At 47.8% G+C, this 25,083-nt stretch overlaps 1 pseudogene across 1 annotated transcript in view; it reads left to right on the top strand.

Moving 5' to 3' along the window:
- LOC147700857 (uncharacterized) overlaps positions 1-25,083 on the top strand; it is a 141,726-nt pseudogene that overhangs the window by 41,828 nt on the left and 74,815 nt on the right. The window contains exon 5 of the transcript XR_015297414.1: positions 3,158-3,292. The product of XR_015297414.1 is annotated as an uncharacterized LOC147700857 (transcript). The remainder of the gene's footprint in view (positions 1-3,157; positions 3,293-25,083) is intronic.

Consider the following 25,083-nt stretch of genomic DNA (forward strand, 5'->3'; position numbering starts at 1 on the left):
TAATTTAACCCGCTCCGCCCCCTCCCCTTCCCGCCGCCTCTCCCTACCCGTCTAAATGTATTAGCTATTTTTTGATATTTCTGGCAGCACACTAGAAAATACATTTTTTTTTTAGCAGGAATAACACATAGTAAGAAAATGCTACCGCAAACACTTTCAACAACGTTGTTGCCGTTTTTATTGTGTCATATTGCAGTGCCAAGAATGTCTCATAAACCTTTTCCGTGAGTTACTTATTTATTTAAAAAAAAATCAAAAGCTGAAAAGATATTCAACCTCATAAGGCTCCAACTTCATTCATATTTTTCTCATTTGCTTTTATACGACTAAATCATCACCATGTCGTGCCACATATACCTCACCCACACAGTATCACTCTGTACCCAAATGGAGCATGCTAGTCAAATCCTTTCTCCCCAGGATTAATTTTGGGTTTCACTCACTCATTCACTCTATCCCTTAAGTGTGTCCCAAAAGTGCTGCATCCAATAAAATGTAAGGTGATTTAGATTCCGGGAAAGCTGTCACATTAACTCCCTCCAAAAGCTGCTTACTCTTTGTTAACAATACTACGTCATCATCTTCATTACAATTTTCAGGCTGACTAAAACATTCCTTTGTTCATGTGATTCCTCCTCATAATGCACTTTAGAATCCGTATACAAGCAGGAATAATGCCCCGTTACTGACACTTACTTTAAGTTTCTGGCATAACTATTTGTGCTGCTGAAGATATGCACACACTTGCCACATTTTAAACACCTAACTTTATTCTCATTCACAAAGTTCTTATTTTTTTCATCTTTATTTATTCCCACATCATCATCACACTTCTTGCCTCTTACTATGCATACATCCTTGCCCACAGTTTCACTCTGCATCTCTTCACACATACATTGCAATGAGCTCTACCGCTTTTACAGTTGTGATGGATTTTATTAAACTGAATTCCTTGCCAACATGCTGTTTAACTTAAGGACTGTTAGTGCATTTAGATATTTGCTTTCTTATGAGGGAGTCTGCCAACCCTCCGAATTCATTCCTTCAAAATCTTTGTGAGATTGTCCAAGACATTCTACTTCCTTAGGGACGCATACAAAACCCCCTCCCTCCAAGTGCTATTAAATAACCATTGTACAGTTTTTTCAATTGTTTTTATTGACGTACTGGCCGGAAGTACTGGCTTCCCAGTTTACATCAAAGGTGGTTAGGAAATGCTGGGTGCAGACATTGCAGCTAAAGAAAAATAACATTTAACACAACTAACAAATGTAATAAGCTAATAAGATTTAAATAAGATTTAAAAAAATACCTCACTGACACGTTGCATATATAAGGAAGTTCTGACACTGCCATATGACACAACAAACAAAACTTGAACAATGTTGCTGCAAAATGTTGCAGTAGCGTGTTTTTACCACAATGAATTTGGAGTTGCTCCAAAAAAATCTATGTTGCAATGTGTTCCCAGAGCTGCTCATAAATAGCTAATATATTTGGTCTGCCTGTGAAAACATTGCATGTACAGAAGAAGAATGAATATTATGTTCATGACATAGGGGCTTCTAACTTCATTTCTGGCTCTCACGCTGTCCATTGCAGCTAGACTTTTGTTTACTCTACAAACTGCACATTTCCAGTTACCGATGTGTAACGACCTTGGCCCGTATTACATAATGGGTTCACTGTTCCACTTTGCGCCACGGCACACCTTTAATCAGGCACACCAGGAACAAACAGGAACAATGCACCCTATTAGAAGGAATGCGCTGCTTTTGCTCTGCCGGTGTTTGAGCACACGCATTCTGGGATGAATGTATTACATACATGGGGGGCTTATGTGCAAGCCTCTTGCGCCGCCGGTTCGTCACCTTTCCACACATTACAAGAGACCCACCGGCAGCGCAAGGGGCTTCTAAATAAGCCCCATAATACCTTGGCCTCGTGCGCTTGTAAACTCACTTCGCACCATTTAAGCTGCATGGGACGTCCGAGCGTTAGTGGCCTGGGGAGTTTGGTGGCAAACATACATCACCCTCAACCCCTCACCCTCAACCCCTCACTCAGCCTCAACTACTCCCCCTCACCCTCACTCACCCAAAACCCCTCACCCTCACTCACCCTCACCCTCACTCACCCTCAACACCTCACTCACCCTCACTCACCCTCATCCTCACTCACCCTCAACACCTCACCCTCACCCTCACCCTCAACCTCACTCACCCTCACTCACCCTCACTCTCACTCACCCTCACTCACCCTCACTCACTCACCCTCACTCACCCTCACTCTCACTCACCCTCAACCCCACACCCACCCTCACCCACCCTCACTCACCCACCCTCACTCACCCACCCTCACTCACCCTCACCCTCAACCCCTCACCCTCACACAGTGCAATAGGTCTCGGAGCATTTGAGTTAGAGCTTTTAGAATTGTTTATGGCTTTTTTTATTTGTAATTCTTTAGCATTGGCTACAGGAAACAAAAATGCTAAAGATTTACAAAAAAACCCATAAACAATTCTAAAAGCACTAACTCTAATGCTGCGAGACCTATTGCATTTCCAATGCTTGTTAAGGTAGAGTCTCCCAAATATATGCAACCACTCACTGGAGCTTTGCTGGGCCTTGTACCAACAGTTAACACTGATTACATGTTTAGTTAAAAAAAAATAACCTTCCCTGCTTCCTCATTATTTGTGTAATATATAATGCATCTAAAAGAGCTGTTCCAACGCAGGCACCAATATGCAGTGTTCAACAGGTCACACGTTATAGCCCTGGCCCAATCAGCTCCTGCTTCCATCTTTCCTAGGTTGGCTAAACTGAGCACAAAACAAGTTATTATTTTTGTTGCTGTACAAGAAAGCTAACAAAACAGATGAGTAACTTTTTTCTACTTATAAGATATAAAATGTGCAATGGAATGGTTTTCTCCCCTATGTAAAACATACAAGGTTTAGAACAGTTTAAACTCAATTTTCTATTGTTTACGCTTGGAATTTGTTATAATCATTTCAGAACAAACTCAAAAACACTTGAAACAACATTCCTATAGAAAGGCTCAGAAAAGACATGAGCATAAAAGACAAGTTTGGAAATTCTAAGTCAATGCAAAACAAATTTATGTGAAAACAGCAATTTTACTTTAACAGATGATTCCATCTCACATTCCGACGTGTCTTTGAGGGGAAAACGAGAGGACCGCATCGACCCAAAGGATCATCGACAGCCAGGCAGAAGGGAAAGCCATGATGGTCCTCGAGTGGGAGAAGAACAGCCAGCTGCAGGTTGGTAGCCTTCTTATCGATGGGTAATAAAAATCTTGTGGTGTGCGGAAATAAAGAGCCAACAATGATAACATCGTAAAATGTTGAAGATTAAAATATCTAGGTAAATATTTAGTGGAATGTTTTCAATACAAGTGGCTGCAAACGACAGCTTTATATGGTTAGTTTTTCTGTCGTTGAAATTGAGTTTTTAAATGGGGCATGGGGTCTTTTCCTCTCCTATAGTTATTTAATATCATTGTACAGTGAACTGCAATGGGGTTGCTGTTACTTTGTATTCAGAGCCACTCAGTTATTTTGAAGGCACTTTTTTATCCTTGCACAAAATACAGTTTCGATTTTGTTTTTGTAATTTAATAGAGCATAAATGCAGCAGTTTAGATCTTAAATTCTATATTTTTGATAGATACAGAGTCCTCAACTTTAGTATATCCTCAGGTTCCAGAATGTATCCAGAGAACTTCAACAGCAGTGTTCTTGTCTGCCGGCAGGAGGCTCTCGCGTGCCGGCAGGTAGTATTGCATAGGCTCCATATAGCTGTGGAAGTGATAAACTGGAGCTGTACATGAGGGCCACCCCTGCATGCTGACCTCCATTCATTTCTTTCTGCACCTTCTGTTGCAGATCTAGAGCTCCGCTCCCAACCTTTTGTCAATGTCTAAAAATATCATATCATATATTGTGTGCAGGAATGACGTCCACCTCAAAAAACGACAGGCTTTGAGCAGAGCCGAGACTACAGGAAGGAGATGTTGGTCACGTACTCTCACAAAGTGCCTATTCGGAGCCTGTGAGACAACCTTGCCCCCATGTATCCCCAAGTGATCTGGGATCGGGAGGCTAAGCTCGACATCAACAAACACAAAAGGAGATTGCAGTTGAAGCACATGTCTCACTCCCTCTCCAAGTTATGGGCCTGGTGTTGGCCCCAACGCCGCTTCCGTGAACGATCCACTTTCAACTCAGTCTTCCGGTATATTCAAATCAAAGTCCTAGTGCACCAGTGCGGAATGGGTGGCCACATTCCTGGAGGGGGTCCACCTCCCAAGCTTAACGGACAAGGGCAGAGAGATCTTAATGGGGTAAATCCGCAAAGAAGAGATGAGATGACCGCCTCTATCACATGGCCCCAGGGGAGGATGGCTTCTTTGCTGAATTTTATAGATGGTCAGGGGTAGAAGGTAATAGATTCCCTACATGCCGCTTTCCAAGAAATGGAGCGAACGGCCACCCTTAAATCCCTCTCTAACAAGGTGGTGCGCGGTCCTACCCAATCCCGGGAGGGACCTTTCACTGTGTGGCAGTTACAGACCCCTATCCCTCTTGAATGGTGATAATAAAATCCTTGACAACACACTAGCGGCACGCTTGAGCAGGGTTCCCCCATCCCTTCTCATTCACCACACGCAGTTTGGCTCAATCCTCATGAGCCATCTCCGCACACTGGCCCACACCCTCTGGACCGCTAAGGACCTACCAGATGATGCGATGGCCCTCTGCCAAGAAGCCAAAAAGGCATTTGACGGCATCGAATGGGGATACCCTTTCCCCACCATGAAAAGGTTCGACCTAGGAGACCAAGGTGCAGTTGCTGCATAACTGCACAAGGGCTCAGGTCAACTGTGTGGGGGTGGTGGGGTCCCCTCTGATCCCTTACAGATCTAGAGAGGCACCTGTCAGGGCTGCCCGCTCTCCCCCGCCTATTCCTCCTGGCTATAGATCCCCTGGCCTCTGTCATCCGTCACTCACCGCACATAGCGGGCCTGCCCATTGTGGAAGGCCTTTCCAAAGTATACCTATAAGCCGACAATGTCCTGCTCACCCTAACGTATCTCCACCGCTACCTGCAGGCATTACTGGAAGTCATTGAAGCCATTGTCCTGATATAAGGTGAACTGGGACAGGAGTGAGGCCCCCCGCTCTCGAACGGTACCACAAAGGTGGCAATCCACGGATACCTTTTCTGCTGGAAAGTTTCACGACTCAAATACAAGGGGATAATGGCCAATAAAGGTCTAGCCAGAATGGTCATGGATAACCTGAATCCCCTGATAACTCGGTTGAAGAGGGACTTTGAAAATTGTACCTCTTGGGATTTTCTAGGTTGGGCAGGATGCAGGTGGTGAGGATGGTCACTCTGCCGCACTTTACCTACATGTTAGGCATACTGCCTGTTGTGGTGCCTCTATCCACCTTAGGCCTCATTGACTCCCGGATCAGGGTCTCCATATGGCGCTCCACACAACCCCACCTCACTGCGTCCAGTCTCATGGTACGTCGCTCCTACCTAGGTCTGGGTCTCCCATCTGTGGAGCACTATGCTCTTGCCCTCCATCTCTCCCAACTTGCCTATCTGCTCCTGGGCACCCGGGACCTGGTGTAGTTTGTCCACACAGAACAATCGATCCTTTCATGCGGCGACTGTCTTAGCCTCATCTATGGGGATGATGCCCCCCAATCGTCACCTCCCGCATCCTGTGCTGCAGGCCACGCACGAAGCCTGACGCCGCACTCATCGTCTACTTGGAGTGGACCACCGATTGCACACCAAGGCGCCACTGTGAGGCAATGATAGTATTCCCATCGAAGCCATGCCCTCCTCTGAACAGGATGGTTGGAGGCGGGCATACATACCTTGGACAGGATGTTGCTAGATGGCGACCTGAAACTTCTTGACTGTCTAAGGGAAGAGTTCGGCCCACACCCACAGCAGGCCTGGCAGTACTTATAACTCCATCATTGCTTGAGGCGCTGTCTCTGCCCTCGCCCGTGGTCTGCAGTCCTCATCGGTGGTGGAATACCTGACCACGTGAGGCAGGCATAGGGGCATGATGTCTGGATTCTATGGCATGCTCACAAGCCACCTTTTCTCCAAACCCTCTCACGCAACCTCCACACAAGTGGCAGGACTGCCTGCAGGTCACCATAGAGGAAGAGGACTGGGCTGAAATCCCGGAAGCCCTGTACAAGGGCGCCCAGGAAGTCTGGTTGAAAGTCTGCCTATTGAAGACTCTACACCAGTGGTACTGGGCCTTGGTGAAGCTGCGTAGGGTTGCCCTTCTGGTCCCATGTTGGTGATACCTTGGGAGCATCCATGCATCTCCAACTCCCCTATCCCCTGCCATCCTCCTGCATGACACTAGGGACACCCCAGACCTCTCTTGCCTGCAACGACCACCTCCTTCACACGCTTCTTGCCACTCTTGCTAGTTTGCTAGTTCTGTAATCTCCACCATTGGCGGTCGCCTGTGCCCCCTCTCAAGAGTACTGGACAGTGGCGATGATCCAGATAGCGTTGCAGGAGCGGGTTATCTATGGTATGCAAGATCAAGCAGAGGTGTTTGCATAGACATGGGCCCCCTTCCTGTGAGATTTTCCCTGAAGTGGGCCATATCATCGTTGCCCCTCCACCCCCCTCTGCTATTCATCCGTAACGTACTGGTTAGCATGTAGGGGAGTTGGACCGATGGCCCGAGTGCTTCCTTCAGCTGCCTCCAATTCAGCCGTCCCGGCTACGGCACGCACATGCTCTAACCGCCCGCACTGTAATTCTGCCCCTCCCACCCCCACATGCCTCTTTCTCCCCCTCTCTCCCCACGTCCCCTCTTTCCCATACACTCACCATCCCTCCCACACTTTCTTTTTGTTATGCTTCCTCCCCACCTAGTCCATGGTCCCCTTTTTTTTTTTTTTCCCCTTCCGAACCACCCGCCACACGCCCCCCACCCGACATGCAGACCTCCCACCTTAGCAGGGGCAGCCACCACAACCACCCTGTGACCCCTCACACAGACCCCTCCTCGGGGACCCCACTTGTTCCTCCCTGCCGTCAGGCCATGGCCCTCCTTGGTCCAACTAGCGAGCTCCCCCACGTCAACCACACTTCCCGATTTCCCACATCATTACCATAGGGGGAGCAGGACTTGCAGCCCTCCCCACCCTACAACATAGGCGACTACCCTTACCCCTTTTCTGCTCTCCCCGCCCGGCTCCCTGCTTGGACTCTCATCCTCTCTTCCCCCCTTTATGAGGAGCCATGGCCCATGGACCCTACCCCTGCTACTGCCCAGGGGTATGCTCAGTGTTCAGCACCCAGTGTCCCAGGCCCAGCGTCCAGCGCCAGGATGACCCGCTTGATATGGTGACTCTGCAGATGATATGTGTCCCTTTACTCATGTCCTCCTCCCTCATCCCCACTCTTTGCTACTCTGCGTCCCTCTACTGTTGTATAGCATGGTACTGCTTATTGCATTCTATGTTATATTTTCTCCATGTTGTATGATTTGTTTCATTTAAAAATGACAACAAACAAAAAAAAGTCCACGGGAAAACACAAAAAAAGATAATGGGGGACACAACCCCATCCCTCTACTTCAACTTGGAAACAAAGGTGCGAGGTTGTCAAGATGAACATTGCAACCCTTCGAAGTCCCGACTGGCAATATCCTGACTGCAGTGCTTTTGAACACACTTCACGCACCAATCTGAAGAGGGTTTGTGAATAAAAAACTCGCAATTGACGATTGACAATACATATTGGCACAAGCTAGTCTCAAGAACACATAGTCTTACCTATCAAGAGAAGTGACGTACATTTGTTTGATTTCTATGGAGATGTGACGATGCATGCATGGGCGTAACGCTGTCTATATCCTCGTGATACTGGAGCTTTTTGGAAGACCGTGGAGTCAATACCTTTAGTGTGTGAACTGACTAGTGAAAGATTTTAGCATGTCTGAATATACGCAGAAGCGAAATTTTGTTCTTCCAGAGTGGTTAATATTTCATGCCTCGGTAAAGCGTTTTTAAGGTGACCGCGTTGTCTGAGTCATTTTGGGGAAAAAAGAAAAAAATAATACAAAGCAAAGAAATTAATTCATCAACCAGAACCTGCCACTGTCCACTTATTTGTTCTTTGAATATATGACATTCACTAATTGATCGTAGTTGCCTCTCTATTTGTATATATTTCATGTTTGTTTGGTCAATGAGTAGCTGACGGATATCTGGGGATATATAGGTTTGTCGGCTCTTACTAATGCTCAGAATAAGTTCCTCCGGAAGCTAGTGGGTCTCCCCCAATCTTCCCCCATTACTCCTTTGCTTTTAGATTTAGGTTGTAAACCGTTGGGTGAGATGGCTCAGTACCGTCTTGTTGCTCTTTGGCGTCGCCTCTGGACGACCGAAGAACTTAGCTTATTTGCCCAAGAACTAGGTGAGGTCAGAGCATTGTGGGGTGCTCAGAAAATTCCATGGCTACGGGAGGTTAAGCAGATACTGTATCTGATGGGCCTCCCAGAACTATGGCTACATCCAGAATGCTCAAGCTTTCCATCAAAAGCGGAATTTAAAGAGCTTTTTTGGGCTGTTAAAAAATCCGCACTGGTCTCCCTCTCATCTGCTAATAACCTAACAGGTCAGTTTCTTATGCACAAATTAACCCCTTTTCTCGAACCTTACTGGGACTTGATTTGTAAGTCGCTTGATCGCAAGTTGTACCATCAGTTCCGAGTGGGAACCCTACCGATCAAGTCCTTTACTGCAAAGTGGGCAACAAACTCAAGCGACAAATGCCCCTTTTGTCCTGATCAAGTAGAAAGCCTGGGCCATGTATTTTTCGCATGTCCTGCCTATCGATCGCCCAGACTAAAATGGTTGAGACCTATCTGTAAAACTTTAAACTGTGGGGGTAGCCACGCAGCCCTTCTTAAATTAAGAGATCTACGCACTGCTAAATCTGTGATTTGTGTAGCAAAATTTTTGGGTTGGCTGTGGCTTATCCGTGTAAAGAATCTGTAAATTATTTTTATTAATTTTAATGCTTGTATACCATATCTTATGTATTGGGGGATTTATTGTACAATGTTGTATACTGAAAATGCTTTTTTTACTTGCTGTCTTTTATGAATTTTTTTATTCGAAATAAAGACTAATTGAACTGAACTGAGTAGCTGACCATTGAGGTGGGCAACGTTTAATCGCAGTATATTATATGTGACAATTTCAGTGCGGCTGTAAAATTCCTGGCTGCTTTCCTACCTTGTTCACACCCCTTTAAAGTTCCCTGTTCCAGATCTCAATCCTTAGCTGGTCCTGGGCTGCCCCAAGTTTCCCAGGCGGCTGTCGACCCCCACAGCCTTCAAGGAGGTCAAGCTGCAAATGTTTGGTGTGATTCCGGTTCCTTCTGGTTTTTCTTAAGGCCTCAATGAGTCACATGGGCCTCCAGTCAGATTACCACTTGGATTTCCTCCTTTTGCAGTCTAACATGCTTTGCCAGATTCCAGTACAACCTTCTGCACCAGCTCCAAGATCCACTCCTGTTCCTGCTGCACTGATGCCAATACCAACTCCACCATTGCTGAAGGAAGACCCAGTGCCGCTGCCTATAGAAAATCCAGAATTGATGTCGGCCCAAGCATGATCAATGTCTCCCTAGAAAATTACAAAAGCCCAACTGGTTGTTTTAGCTCCTGACTGTAACTGTACACATCTACAGTGGCGCAACTACCAGCTCGATTCTGACCCTGTACAAGCAACAAAAAGTGCCTGATAGAACACTGATGATGAGGGGAAGGAGTTGAGCAGTATATTTGTACTTCCAAAATGGCAATGAGCTAGAATTTGACTCGCCACATGGGTTACCAGTGAAGAAAGTACCTTGTTTGCTATGGTAGTGCAGATGTTGGCTGAGGTGCTGGATCTGCAGGTACTGAGACATAGCAGAATGTTCAGACACAAATTCTCCTACCGGGGGCAATGCCATCTGAGCCTCTACTACCATCTAATGATGCACTCACTGATGGTTTCATGGTTCCATGGTCCAAGCCTTGTTTGTGCCTGCCTTGAGACTTATGCAGGATTCCACTAGCATAGTTGTTAGACCTGTCAGCCCTAGGGTGGTCTTTCCCTATTTTTTTCGCCTTTGCCTCATTTTTCCCACCTTCTTTTTGTTGGCCTTAGGTCTCTGGGCACCTTCCCATTGCTAACCAATGCCAAGGTGCAAGTGCTCTCTTCCCCCAACATGGCTGCCACTGACCCCTGCTACTGCAGCGTGGTCTGTTTAGACGCACTCTAGTAGCCAGGAGCTGGCTGGAACCCCTAAACATTGTTGCAACTCCAGCCTGCCTGCCTGCCCATAGCTAGACTAGGGAAGCTCCTGGAACCTTCCAGAATAGGGGAGTGGAGACCATCTGCCAAACTGCCACTATAAAAGAAAAGGGAGGGAAACTTTCTAGTCAGTTGGGGCATCACTGACCTGGGGGACCCTACGCAGGAGACTTAGGCGGTAGGGCCTAGTCAGGAACCTATACCACTGGGGGTGACAGGGTTTAGGCGCTGCCCACCAAGCTGTATGAGGAACACTGAACTAGCCCACTGATCTGGCCCGACGGGAAGGGAACCAGGGGACCACCTGAAGTGACTTGCTGAGGAAAGCCTTCAACTCACCCCCCACCCCCCTCTTCAAATAACAGCTTTCCAAGGGCGCAGGAACCAGCCAGCGCTGAAAGAACCTACTTTCCTGTACTACCAAGGACTACTGGGGATCAACCAGGTATAGGGCTGTGCCCACTCTACGCCCTTTGCCTCACCTGGGTCCCTGCGCTGTTCTGCCTAACTCCCCCTGACTAAACTGCCTGAATTGCTGTGCCCCTGAGGCGTTTACTCCCTCTGTGTGGCCTGACCGGCCCCCTAGCACTCTCCTGCTGAATCCTTGAAGAACGCTGTGTTACCAGTAATATCGCCAGAACTGTCTAACTGAACCCCCCCCCTCGAGCGCTGGATCGCCCAAGCGCTGTGGTACTCACCACCACCACCGCGGACCCTCTGTGTGCCCTCAGAGTGCTGCCTGCTGCATCTGGCGCTGGAGCATCGCGCTGCTGCTGCCTCTACTTCAGCAGACGCCGTCGCATCGGGGTGCCGGTCAGAGGACCCCCCCTTCCACTTAGTGCCATAGTTGCCGCGGCCCCCGATGTCATAAGAAGGCCGCCGGGGTTTACAGTAGGCCGCGCTGGGCCCCGAAGCCTGTTCCCGTGTCACGTGACGAGGGCGCGACCTGGGCTCCGCCCCGCCGGCGCTGCGCCTGCAGTGAGCCATGGTTGTCCTCCCCCGCAGGCCGCTCTGACATTGGCGACTGCGGGCGCGACTACCCCGAGGCTGTGCCAGATTGTACCATGGGCCCCTGGAGCCAGCGTGAGGCCCAGGACCGATTCTAGTGCGACGTGGGGGCTCCGCAGGATCCGCGAGGCTCTCCGCCCGCACCCAGCCGAGTGAGGTCCTCCGTAGAGCGGGAGCTCTCCTCCGGCAGCAATCACCACAAGGGGCCCCGGAAAGGCCCGAAAACAGCAGGTAAAGCCCCGGGGGGAGGACGGAGAACTTGTACTGACGCGGGACCTCCCAAGAGCGAGAGGGAGGCCCCGAAACCGGCCCTCCCCTCGGGTATACTGTGGCTGGGCCCTGTTGGCCCTAATCGGCCCCTTTCAGCACTGGACCTGGGTCAGGGCCCCTCAAGACATCGTGGGGGCCTCAACTGGTACAAATTAGCCCCTGCCTGGGTGCCTTGTTGTTTAATGCCTAATGAGAGGCTCCCCTCGGCTTGATACCTTGTTTATTGGTGCTGAGGAATGAAGTGGAGGTTTTTATCTACTAAAGTGGGTATCTCTACTCAATGAATTGGTTGTACCTGGGTAAGGAATTGTTTTATTTGCATAAGCCAAGTTTAGTATGCTTAATGAGATGTACATATTCAACTGAGGCCTTGTTATTTTTGCCTAATGCTGGGGTTATTTGGGCCTGATGAGATATTGGTTCATACCTAATGGAATGTTTTGCAGATGCTCACTGGAAGATTTTACCAATGCTACATGAAATGTTTTAATCCTGTCTAATGCAGTATTTTCTGAAGGGCCTACCGTTATTTACTATTTAATATTTATTTATTTATGGCCAAGTACTGAAAAATATGCGTTTTAAGGAAAGGTAATGAGTTCTTACTACTGTGATTTTGGACTGTCCTGATCTTGATCTTAGATACAACTTATTTATTTGAATCAAACATACTGGTGTGGTCTCAGTCTCTGCGTGCACTTATCGTCTCGGATGTGTGTGCTGTGTAGTCACTTAACACCAAGGCTTCGGGTGCCTACCTGCTCGGGCCAAGCTACCCCCCGGGGACCTGGTGAACCCAGTTCCTACAATAGTCAATCCCAATTCCTTTCTTAACACTCCTTTAATTAGGGATTTACAGGATTGACACATTTTGTAAAATAATGCTTTCTCCAGTGAGCTTGGCGCGTGGACCCTTAAAAGCAGTTTAATTATTGGGCAGGTACCTGCTTGGTCCGTGCCACATGACCAGCGAGATCTTTCTGTGGTCCCCGGAGGACCTGAGAGTTTTTCCGACTCAGATGATATCTGATGGGCAGGATACAGTGAAGCAGGTAATTGGTGCAGGCCTAAATACTGCTGAATGTATTGACAGGGCTGTTGACACTAGTCTCCTGCTTAGAAGGCACATGTGGATTTTCAGGTGGTGTGCAAACTATATGCCTTCGAAGGGTCCAGATTCTTCAGGGAAAACATGTACTTGGCGCTAGAAAGATTTAAAGGCAGTCGAGCAACTGCATGCTGTTTGGGTTTGTTGATGCTACTGAGGCAATTGCTCCATCAATTAATAAAATTCAGGAGCTATTCCAGGGGCTAGACTATAGGCCTTTCTGACTCGTAGACAGTCAAGTCTTTTTTTAAGGTCATGGATGTGCAGGCAGCAGAAACCTCACCTGCAGCAAGGCCAAAGGTCCTCCATTTTCTCCCGCCCCACGGCAAAGCCTACTAAGCCCCTTTAGTTTGTCGTCGGAGGCTTATGTCTTGTAGGTGGGAGGCTGAATTCAACAATTCCTCCCCGGATGGACCTTCATTATATCAGACAAATAGGGATTACAGATCATTCAAAGGGACTATGCCCTTCTCTTCATTTCCACAACACCCTACTTTCCTTCCACACTACAACAAATTTTGGAGGAGCACTAGACAAATCCTGATGCAGATGAATCGTCTACCCTCCAAAGGTGCACTAGGATGGGTACCAGACTCCGAGAAAGGCAAGTGATGTTATTCATGCGACCCCCTCATCCTGAAAAAGGACGGATGCCCCAGGCCTATCCTGAATTAATTTCTGCGGTAGTACCAATCCAAACAAGCATTTACAATGCAATGGTTTCGCCTTTGGAAAAGTTAGTTATTGGCATTGTATATGCCAAAATTAGTATTTATGTTTTTGTTTCGAAAACAGATAAGTAAATGGCATTGTCATTTACATTGCCATTACCTTTTTTTGCAGTCACTTGGCACTCTCTAGCACTCCCTAGTACTCTTTATGCACTCTGCATTTCATATGCACTCCCTGTGCACTCTGCACTCCCTATGCAGCACTCTGTATGCACTCTGTACTCTATATGCACCCTGCACGCTCCACTTCCTATGCACTCTGCACTTTTTATGCAGCACTCTGTATGCACTGTGCACTTTGTATGCACTCCACACTTCCTATGCACTCTGCACTCCCTATGCACTCTGCACTTATCATGCACTCCCTATGCAGCACTTTGCATAGAGAGTGCATAGGGAGTGCAGAGTGCCTAAAGAGTGCAGAGTGCACTCCCTATGCACTCTGCACTGTCTATGCACTCTGCACTCCCTATGCACTCTGCACTCCCTATGCACTCTGCACTCCCTATGCACTCTGCACTCCCTATGCACTCTGTATGCATTCTGCATTACCTATGCACTGTGCACTGTCTATGCACTGTGCACTCTGCACTTCTTATGCACTCTGCACTCCCTATGCACTCTTTATACATTCTGCACTTTTTATGCACTCTCTCTCTGCACTCTCTATGCACTCTGAACTCCTTATGCACTCTGCACTGTGTATGCACTCCCTATGCACTCTGCATTCCCTATGCACTCTGCACTTTGTATACATTCCCTATGCACTTTGTATGCACTCTTTATGCACTCTCTCTGGACTCTGCATTCCCTATGTACTCTGCACTGCCTATGCACTTTGCACCCTCTATGCACTCTGCACGCACTCTGCACTCTATGCACTCTGCACTCCCCCTGCTCTATGCACTCCCTACTCTGCACTCCCTTTGTTAAAGTTTGAGCTTTTGATAAATGGTGTTTTGTATCTTCATTGAATTATGTGTAAAACGTTGATGTGTTTTACTTTACACAGAAATCTGGAGTGCATTTATAATGCAATTATTTGCAGAGAGAGGGAAGGGATGAAAGAGGCCAGGAGTAAGAAAGCTCAAAAGGAAGCGAGTGCAGGATAGAGAGGGAGGGCAGGAGGGAAGGAATATACGCAGGAGAGAGGGAGGGCATAAAGGAGTGTGAGGGCATGAGGGAAGGTAGGAAAGTGTGAGAAAGGCAGAAAGGAGAGGGCGGCAGGTAAGAGAGGGAGGGCGGAAAGGAGAAGGAGGGCTAGAGGAGGAGAGAGAGGGAGAGTGGGCAGGAGAGGGTAAAGAAAGCACACGGGCAACAGAGGGTGGGCAGAAGAGGGTAGGGAGAGCACGTGGACAACGGAGGGTGGGCAGGAGATGGAGGGGAGAGCACATGGACAACGAAGGGTGGGCAGGAGAGGGTAAAGAAAGCACACTGGCAACAGGGTGGGCAGAAGAGGGCAGGGAGAGCACAAGGACAACGGAGGGTGGGCAGGGGAGGGTAAAGAAAGCACACTGGCAACAGAGGGTAAGGAGAGCACATGGACAACGGAGGGTGGGCAGGAGATGGAGGGGAGAGCACATGGACAACGAAGGGTGGGCAGGAGAGGGTAAAGAAAGCACACTGGCAACAGGGTGGGCAGAAGAGGGCAGGGAGAGCACAAGGACAACAGAGGGTGGGCAGGGGAGGGTAAAGAAAGCACACTGGCAACAGAGGGTGGGCAGGAGAGGGTAAGGAGAGCACATCGACAACGAAGGGTGGGCAGGAGAGGGTGAGGAGAGCACATGGACAACGAAGGGTGGGCAGGAGAGGGTAAAGAAAGCACACTGGCAACAGAGGGTTGGCATGAGAGGGTAGGGAGAGCACATGGACAACGGAGGGTGGGCAGGAGATGCTGGGTCAAGCAAAATGACAAAGGATGAAAGGCAGGAACAGAATGAGTGAGAAACACAGAGGGGGCGAAGTACACAAGGGAGCCAGCTGGAGGAAACACGCACTCTCATAAAGTGGTGCTTAAATTAAAAGAAAAAAGTACCACCTGAAATAGTGAGCCGTGGATGGACAGCAGTGCGTCCATAGCGCTAAAGAAAAAAAAAAAAAAGAAATAAAGTAGAGGGAGGAAAACCTACCGAAGCTAAGCATTCCAAGCAAGCAAAGGAGAGTGACAATGAACCGAAGTAGAAATGGGCGGGCGCTAAGTCCACTGTAAAGTACCAAAACGTCTGGCAACAGACGGAGGTGAGACATAATAAAAATAAAATGATGTACACAGTGGGCTTTGGATCCAGTCAGAGGAGTATTGGTCACTCACCTCCTGGTACAGGACAGCGAGGGCGGGGGGCAGGAACGGGGCACAGGACAGCGAGGGGGGGAGGGCGGGAACGGGGCACAGGACAGCGAGGGGGGGACGGGGCACAGGACAGCGAGGGGGGGAGGGCGGGAACGGGGCACAGGACAGCGAGGGGGGGGCGGGGAGGGCCACGTCCAACTGGAGTTACTGAAGTGAAGAAGGACTACAACTCCCAGTATGCACTACACTGACCGAGGACAAGTACAAAGCATCCTAGGAGACATTGGACGTTGTACAACATTGAAGAATCCCATACTTCTGTCGAAATAAAGAGCGGACTACAGTTCCAACTGGTAGGATATAAATAATACGTCATACACTGGAACGAGGCTAGTGTCAGCTGAATAAAAGTGCAGGAGGTAGGGGCGTTGGAAATATCAATGGAAGTAAAGACACACCGACGTGCCACAGTTAAATGCGTATTAACAATGGGAGTGTGAGTCACAAGACCCGAATCTGATGACCTCCCACAGTGGGCTTTGGATCCAGTCAGAGGAGTATTGGTCACTCACCTCCTGGTACAGGACAGCGAGGGCGGGGGGGCGGGAACGGGGCACAGGACAGCGAGGGGGGGAGGGCGGGAACGGGGCACAGGACAGCGAGGGTGGGGGGGGGCGGGAACGGGGCACAGGACAGCGAGGGGGGGACGGGGCACAGGACAGCGAGGGGGGGAGGAGGGCCACGTCCAACTGGAGTTACTTAAGTGAAGAAGGACTACAACTCCCAGTATGCACTACACTGACCAAGGACAAGTACAAAGCATCCTAGGAGACATTGGACGTTGTACAACATTGAAGAATCCCATACTTCTGTCGAAATAAAGAGCGGACTACAGTTCCAACTGGTAGGATATAAATAATACGTCATACACTGGAACGAGGCTAGTGTCCGCTGAATAAAAGTGCAGGGGGTAGGGGCGTTGGAAATATCAATGGAAGTAAAGACACACCGACGTGCCACAGTTAAATGCGTATTAACAATGGGAGTGTGAGTCACAAGACCCGAATCTGATGACCTCCTACTTGGCAGGTACGTAGACGTCGTCATCACCCGACGCCCCCCGTGCAGACGCCGCCCCCGCCAGGGCCTCGCGCCTCGTTGCAGCTTATCACTGAACATACCTGTTGCAGGAATGCGGCCCCTGGCTCCAGGCCCAGGCCGCGGCCTGTTAGCACAAGAGAAAGGGGAAAAGAAAAGAAATGTGTCAGAAAGGAAAAAATGTAGCCGGAGGGTATGCAGTCAGGAAGCGACCGTGGAGGGTCCGACCGCAGGATCCAAACGAGAGACAGGGCAGCAGAGGCTACAGTGCAGCACCCGGTAGCCCCCTCCAGAGGGACTGTGGTTTGGCCGAGCAGGGCTGCCAAAACGGTCCAGATGCCGGGTGGGCGAGGGGGGGCGGGAACGGCAAGGCACTCCCATGGACTTCCAGTGGGACAGCGGGAGGGTGTGGGAACGGGCACAAGGACAGGTGGAAGGGGGGGCAGGAAGGCAAGAAAAACAAAGCACTCACCTGTACTTCTTCCGGCGGCCGTGGTCGAATGACGAAAATAAACCCAGGGGGCGGGAAAGGGGGGAGGAGAGACGCAGAAGTGCCGGCAATGCCGGAACAGACTCGGGGCGTTCCCGGCTTTCGGCTGACGTCGCGTGACGTCGACAAAAGCCAAAGATTCTCGGGAACGCCCCCGAGTCTCCTCCGGCCATGACGGACGCCTCTCTGTTCCAATGGCTAGCCTCCATTTATGGAGCTAGCCAATGAAGCAGAGGGGCGTGTTCAAGTCACCCATACTAGAAACTACAGATTTCTCTGGCGGCGGAGCCTAAAGGCTCCGTCCCCCAGCGAAACCTAAAAACTAATGCTGGGTGAGGTCCTTGCCATTCTTTACACAGGAGACTGGATGGTGTCCCTGGACTTACAGGACATTTATCTACAAACTCACCCTGCAGTCCCCTGGGCATTACCTGTGGCTCAAGATAGGCAAGGAACACTTAAGGTTTGCCTTCCTCCTTTTCCTCAGATTTTCATGAAAGTGATGGTGGTGGATGCGGCCCATCTTCGAAGGCTATTCAGGCTGCTACATACAGGATCACTACAGTGAGCTGCGGACCACCGAAGGACAACAGCTGAACTCTGGCTCGTTGAGGCAGTGTACCGACCGGATTTTTGGACCAGATGGGATCAGCCCCTAGGGGCCCCTCTAACCCAGCCGGAACGTAACCATCTCCCTCCTCAGGATCATCTATCCAGGCACCTGGGTACCTACCTGAGGATGGGGAACTCGCAATATACAAGCTCATATTATCAGAAACACCACTAAATCTATAGGGATACTAAGAATACTCACTGATTACTAAGGATATCCATGCCCTACACCACACTCATACCTTATAGTCTCGCGACCACATGGGTCCAGACTAATCTACCCTGGGGCAGTTCTGATTATCTACCATTACACACTAACCTCAGTTAGTGCTCTCATTAACATGCCACAATCCTGTGGGTATACACACATGGGTCTGCAGCCCCAGTGCTCTCATTTACACACGGTTCACAATCTGGCGAACCTCCACGCTGGTCTCCTCCCCAGCGCTCTCATTTACACACGGCCCGCAATCCGGCAGGCCTCCACGCTGGTCTCCTCCCCAGCGCTTTCATTAACGCCACTTACCAATGACGACCACTTTCCTATAAATACCTTCAGTTTTCTCTCTATATGTTGGGAAGTCTCTCTCACTATTCACTAAGGGTCCACTACTACAATAATAGAAATTGGTATAAACCTTTATCCCTTAGTTGCAGGTCTCCTATCTCCCCAATTATTCACTATTACTTACCTGATCAGGGGTAACATCTGTTCAAACAGTAATACCTGACTAGGAAATGAGATTACCTTCACTGTGTATACACACTATGTGATTGAGTTCTTCCTTGATTTAAGCGCTCCTACTCCTTTCTGATACATCAGTGGCTCAACAGCAACTAGTTAGAAGACAGGCTAGCTTTATCATAAAAAAAAACTCATGCACACTAGTTCACTAAGCACTTTTATTATAACAATGATACAATACACATACACAAATCTATGGGGTCTCTATAACTAGCAGTAACTTTAACACACCGCTGAAAGAAAAGCATTAGACATATAATAGCCTAGGGAATAAGAACAAGATTAAGGTGTAGTTGTAAAGGGGACTAGTTCAGACTACCTCACCTATTAGAAGGAAGATTTCTCTCTCTGACTCTGGTGGGATCAGGGCTCTCTCTGTCTCTCCCTCCGTCACCACATCACCACGCCTCTGGTTCAATTGCTCCAGCTGACAGCCTTCTTTGATGCTCTCTGCACTGCTCTCTCTCTCTCTTCATCTTCAGCAATCATCTGCCTTCTTTCTCCATTCCAGAACTGCACTCTATTCTGCAGCTCCAGCAGACATCCTGTTCTCTCCTCTGCAAGAACCACACTGCTCTGACTCCAAGCTGAACTGAACTCCAAGCTGGACTGCACACAAGCTGGACTGAACACTCCTCCTCTCCTGTAGCTCGCTAATATGGATTCCTCTCCCCTCATGGAAATTTCCAACAGAGGGCTGCCTCCTACCGAATTCCTGTGCCAGCTCCCAGGCTTCCACGCAACCGCAGTGGCCAGCTGCTTGTTACGTCTGGGCCCAAGAGAAAAACACATTCCTCGGATAAGAAGCAGTCCTAACCGGTCTTCCTCTAGCACACAAACAGCCTTACTGTAAACTTTACCTTTGCCCCTGAAGCCTCTCAGCTCCATCAAGATGGAGTCCCTCTAGTTCTGGGCCTATACGCCTGAGAAGGATGAAATAACCCTTAGCTCTGTCAGAGTACCTACATAAACCATACCAATGTTTAATATAAAGTCAGGACCACAGGATCCACCCTCTCCTATAGGTAAGTATGTCAAAGCCAATAGGCAATAGACAGATTAGAGTCAAGGATAAGGGATCTATCATCATATTAAGCAGCTATCCTCTTCTAGGTCTGGAAAAAAGGGCTTAAAAGGGCCAACACAAGCTAGGAATACGTATCCTAGATGTGAGCAAGATTAAAGTCTATATCACTGCTAAATAGAGCCAAAAACCCTGCCAAGACAGGCAGTAACCCAGCTATGTCAAAAGTCCCACCTGAGCCCCACACAGAGACTTCCATACATTGGGGACGGAGGAAACATGGCGGCGCCGGGCTAACGTCAGTCGCGGAGCTCCGCAGCACAGCTGCGCTCCAGACGGTGAAGACTGCAAGAAAACGAATGAAGGGAGATAGCCTCACCTAGGAGATGCGATGAGAGACTGCAAGGCATCTTGTGTGGGCACTATCAGGGGCATATAATAGTTTTTGGCGTTTTCCTCCCCGGCAGCCGAAACGCTACAGCGCTCCCGGGCGCTTGGACCCTGAGGCGCATGGGGACTACATTCGCGGCAAGGGCAGAGGTGGAGGCGGTCCCGGACTGGAGCTGCAGGTGAGGTTGCTCCACATCGGTGGCGGTGGTGACAGAGGTAGTAGCGGTAGGAGAGGGAGTGGTAGCGGCGCAGCCAGGCCGAGAATATCGGAGGAGTCTGTGGCACCGGACCCGGGTAACGCTTTTGTTAATCCAATTCCTAGGTCCGGTCTGCTGGGGACAGTTTTCAGCTATAAAGCCCCTAGGTGCTTCAAACACCGGTAAGGAGGTTTCAAAGGGGGAAGACTGCATGGAGTTAAACTTATCAACAGCAGCAGTCCAACTAGTTAGCCCCCTGAGTGAGAGGGAGGGCACTATAAACTTAATTGCGGTGCCTGCGGAGCCAAGTCTGGGGGCAGCCCTCCCTGCAGTCAGACTGGGTAAACCCAATGAAACAGTGGGGGAGATAAGAAATAAGAACAGGTATCAATTGAGGTCAAAACAGGATCTGAAGCTACAGGGGGTTTGGGATCCGGCAGATACATTGGAGAGAGGAGTTCCGGCCCCATTAACCCCGTACAAAAAGAAAAGAAAGTGGGGTGTTAAGAAGGTTGGAAATACTAAGGTGACCCTGGTACAAAAGAATATCCCATCAACCCTAGAATTTTGAAAATTCCGGAGGGGAGGAAGTTGAGGATATCAAGGGGTTTGTTTGAAAGTTGCTACGAGAGGGGGTTTTGAAGGATCGGCCGGATATCGATCTCGAAGCAGAGATTCAGAGGGTGCATAGAGACCCTTTCAGATTACATTCTGACCGTAAGGTGCCTAGGAAGATCCTGGTTAATTTCCAGACTTACAGCATTAAGGAATTAATATTAGGTAGGTGTCTCACACAATCCACCCTATACTACCGGGCCAACCCATATCAAATTCGATCTGATATAGGAGGTCGGACAGCTCAGAGGCAGTGGGAATTGGGCTCTAGAATGCCTGAACTCAGGTCATTGGTTGCGCAGGTGCAAATGAAATTTCCAGCCTTATTAAAGGTGATATGGAATTATAAATTACACAATTGCAATCATCCGGAGGAAGTTGATTAATTATTGTCAAAGATGAGGGAATAATTATGTTTAACCTAGATGGCCTAGTGAAAGGTAAAATTAAATAAGTATAATTCATATAGGAAAATAACAAAAGATAACAAAAAGAAAAATGTTCACTATAGGTGGGGTAGAAAATGAGAAAGGTAAAATTGATAAGTGTAATTCATATAGGAAAAATAGGAAAATAACAAAAAAATAACAAAGAGAAAAATTTTCACTAAAGGTGGGGTAGAAAATGAGAAAAGAGATTAAAATATACTTGTAGCTGCAGTGCCACGAATGTGAGGGGCTCCCTAAAGGCGAGATCAACGCCTGGTAAGATAGGAGGGTTCCCTGGGGGAGGGTCTGGGAGGGCTCACAGGGGCGGGGGGGGGGTGAAAAAGTAAAAATGTCCTCATATGTTGCAAAATTTTCATGTTCTTGGTTGAAGCTCTGGAAGGTGGACACCTATTGGGTCAAGTTTAATTATGGCTGTTAGTAAGGTAATCAGTGATAAATTTCTCTCCTGGAATCTAAATGGCATAGGTGGTCGGAGGAAACAATTAAGGGTCTGTGAATATTTAAAAAATACTGAAACTCATGTTTACCTACTACAGGAAACGCATTTAGAGGCTGAATTATGTAAACAAGTCTTTGCTAAACTAGGTTGGGTTCAGGAAGTACTATGTTCTAGGCAAAGGGGAATTTCTAGGGGGGTATGAAGATAATTCCAGCTTTCTCCTGAAATTAGGGGGCATTCTAATACAACACACTGCGCCAGTAATACTAGGAGGCGATTTCAACTTAGTCTTTGACAGCCAGTTAGACCGCACCTCCAGAGTGAAGTATTGTGTCCCAAAAAATTATTTCTTGGCCTTTAAAAATGTCATGAAGGATCTCAATTTGCAGGTTATATGGAGAGTCAAGTATGGAGCTGTTAGAGAATATTCCTTTTACAGTAAAAAATATAAACAATATACTAGAATTGATTATTTCTTGGTAGATCGAGTATTAATGCCAGGTATAGTGTCTGTATCTCACATTCCGGTAGGTCTTTCTGACCACTCAGTGGTTGAATTAATAACTAATTTTAAGATCAGGCCCATAGAGGGTAGATGGACCCAGGATAGAACACTTTTGCTAGATGTCGGAATAAAGTCTAAGGTCAGGGAAAGTGTTATCGAGTTCTTTTTATTTAATATAGGTACAGGCACAGAGCAAATAGTATGGGAATCTTTTAAGGCATATTTGAGAGGGATATTGAGTTCACAGATGGCTCATAAGAGAAGATCCATCAAGAAAAAAAGACACCGACGACCTTGAATTTATTAAAAAGAAAGAGTTACAACTACAGTTAGCTGCCCTTGAAGATAGGGAAAATATTCCGAAGCTCGAAAAATAACTCTTAAAACTTCAATCAGGATTTAAAGCAAGAAGTGATAAGGTAATTAAGGATAGATGGGAGGTTAGCAGGTTGAAGAACTTCGAGTATGGGGAGAAGTCTGGCGCTCTCTTGGCCTGGAAGGCGAGATCAGAGAGGAGTAGGAATAACATCAACTCATTAATTCAGCGGGATTCGGGGGTACTGTTAATGGAGGAGGAGGAGATTAAGGAGGAAGCAACAGCGTTTATGAAGGAATTGTATCAAGAAGACAGTTGTCGGGGAACTGAGGAGGTGGAGGTTTGGTTAGGCTCGAGAGATTTGCCCCAGCTGTGTGAATTTGATAAGACCTTGTTAGCCAGTGAGATCACTGAGGGGGAGTTAAGGGTGCAAGTGAAGAAGATGAGCAGAGGGATGGCTGCTGGCCCTGACGGCTTGCCGACAGATGTCTATGAGGACAACTTGGAGGAAATATTGCCTGTGTTATTTGCACTCTTTAATAGAATTTTTTTAGAGTGAGGCGATAATCCTCCTTCATGGCTGGAGGCTACTATTACCCTAATAATAAAACCAAATAAAGACCCCCAAAGGATCGAGTCGTATACACCGATTTCCCTCTTAAATTCTGATTTAAAGATATTCTCTGGAATATTAGCGACCAGATTGGAAAAAGTCATCAAGACCATTATCCATCCAGATCAGAGAGGGTTTATACCTGGCCGGCAGCTCAATGAGCTTACGTTTCAGGTGATTGGGGCTATTGATGTAGCAGAGGAAAAAGGACTGCCACTCACCATTGTAGCGATCGATGCTGCTAAAGCATTTGATCAGGTTAACTGGGCGTTCCTGTGGGAGACTATGATAAAGTTTGGGTTTCCTTCCCCTTTTATTGAAGGAGTTAAATCCCTATACAGGAGCCCCCGGGCTAAGGTCCTGATTAATGGTGGTTTGACTGACTGGTTTAATATCTCCAGAGGCACGAGGCAGGGCTGCCTCCTGTCCCCTCTTCTTTTTGATATATACATCGAGCCCTTTGTATGCTCCCTGAGATCGAATTCCGTTATCACACCATTTAAAATGGGGGAGTTAGAATTAAAAACAGCTTTATATGCAGATGATCTCCTCCTCTACACTGCTAACCCTACTGAGGCTATTCCCAGATTATTTGAATCAGCAGAGGAATTTGGTATGGTATCAGGATACAAAATCAATAAAGAAAAAACTGATATAATGAGTTGGAATAGTGCAGCTCCGATACCAGGGGCAAAACAAAAAATTAGATATCTGGGTATATACCTTACACAGAAATTAGTGGATACTTCCAGAACTAGCTGGCAGATAGTGGTGAAAGAAGTAAAGTTACTATTTAGGTGGGGTGGTCTTCCTCTGAATATTTATGGAAGAGTGAACTTGATCTAAATGAACATCCTCCCCAAAATTACCTTTTTGTTTAATAATATACCTCTATTATTTAATCCCAAGGATATTGCTAATCTTCAAGGGAAGATTGAATCCTTTATTTGGGCCACCAAATCCCCTAGGATAGCATGGAGGAAATTAGGAAGGGGGCTAAAATTGGGGGGCTTGGCTTTACCAGATTTGCTTTTTTATTGTTATGCCTTCCAGCTTAAGAACTTTAGAATTCTGGCCCCTTCGCATGGCCGTCTCTTTCAAGCAATGTTATCGGACCAGCCACAAGGTTTGGAATTTTTCCTCTATAAATTTGCGGATCAAAAATTCTACAAAAAGGTTCGTTTGAAGATTCTACAGGCAGTGCTTAAGATTTGGCAGTACATATGTAAGATTGGCGATCCCATACTACAACACACAAGCCCCGATATGGGACTTCCCGGGTACTCCCGACTGCTTGTTAGATCGGTTGGCGCTGCCACTGAAAGAGGCGGGCTTGGAAAAGTGGGGGGACCTCTGTAATAACTCTCGGCTCTTGGACTGGGAATCTCTATCAAATCTAACTGGGGTCCCTTACAAGATTCAAATACTACCAATTGTCATCATGGTGGGGAAGGCAGTGTTGGAGGAAGGAGGAGGAGACCCAGATCCTAGATTACATCAATAAAGGGAGAGGTTGGAAGCGGGAGGTCGCCTTCTGGTATAACACTTTTGTGGGGGCAAAGGATAGTCTGGATTCTGAAATTGTGAATCTCTGGGGTAATCTTTTAATTAACAATCCGTAGGAGATGCTGAAGGTCTGGACTGATGCATTCACGATGTCGCAAAAGATAATCAAACCAGCCAACCTCAGAAGAAACCATCTGTTCCCTGCATATAGGGTGTACTGGACCCCCGCTAAACTATCTAGGATTTTAGCTGAAATATATCACTGTCCAAGATGCAAT

Source organism: Lissotriton vulgaris, chromosome 7, assembly GCF_964263255.1.
Source record: "Lissotriton vulgaris chromosome 7, aLisVul1.2, whole genome shotgun sequence".
NCBI lineage: Eukaryota > Metazoa > Chordata > Amphibia > Caudata > Salamandridae > Lissotriton > Lissotriton vulgaris.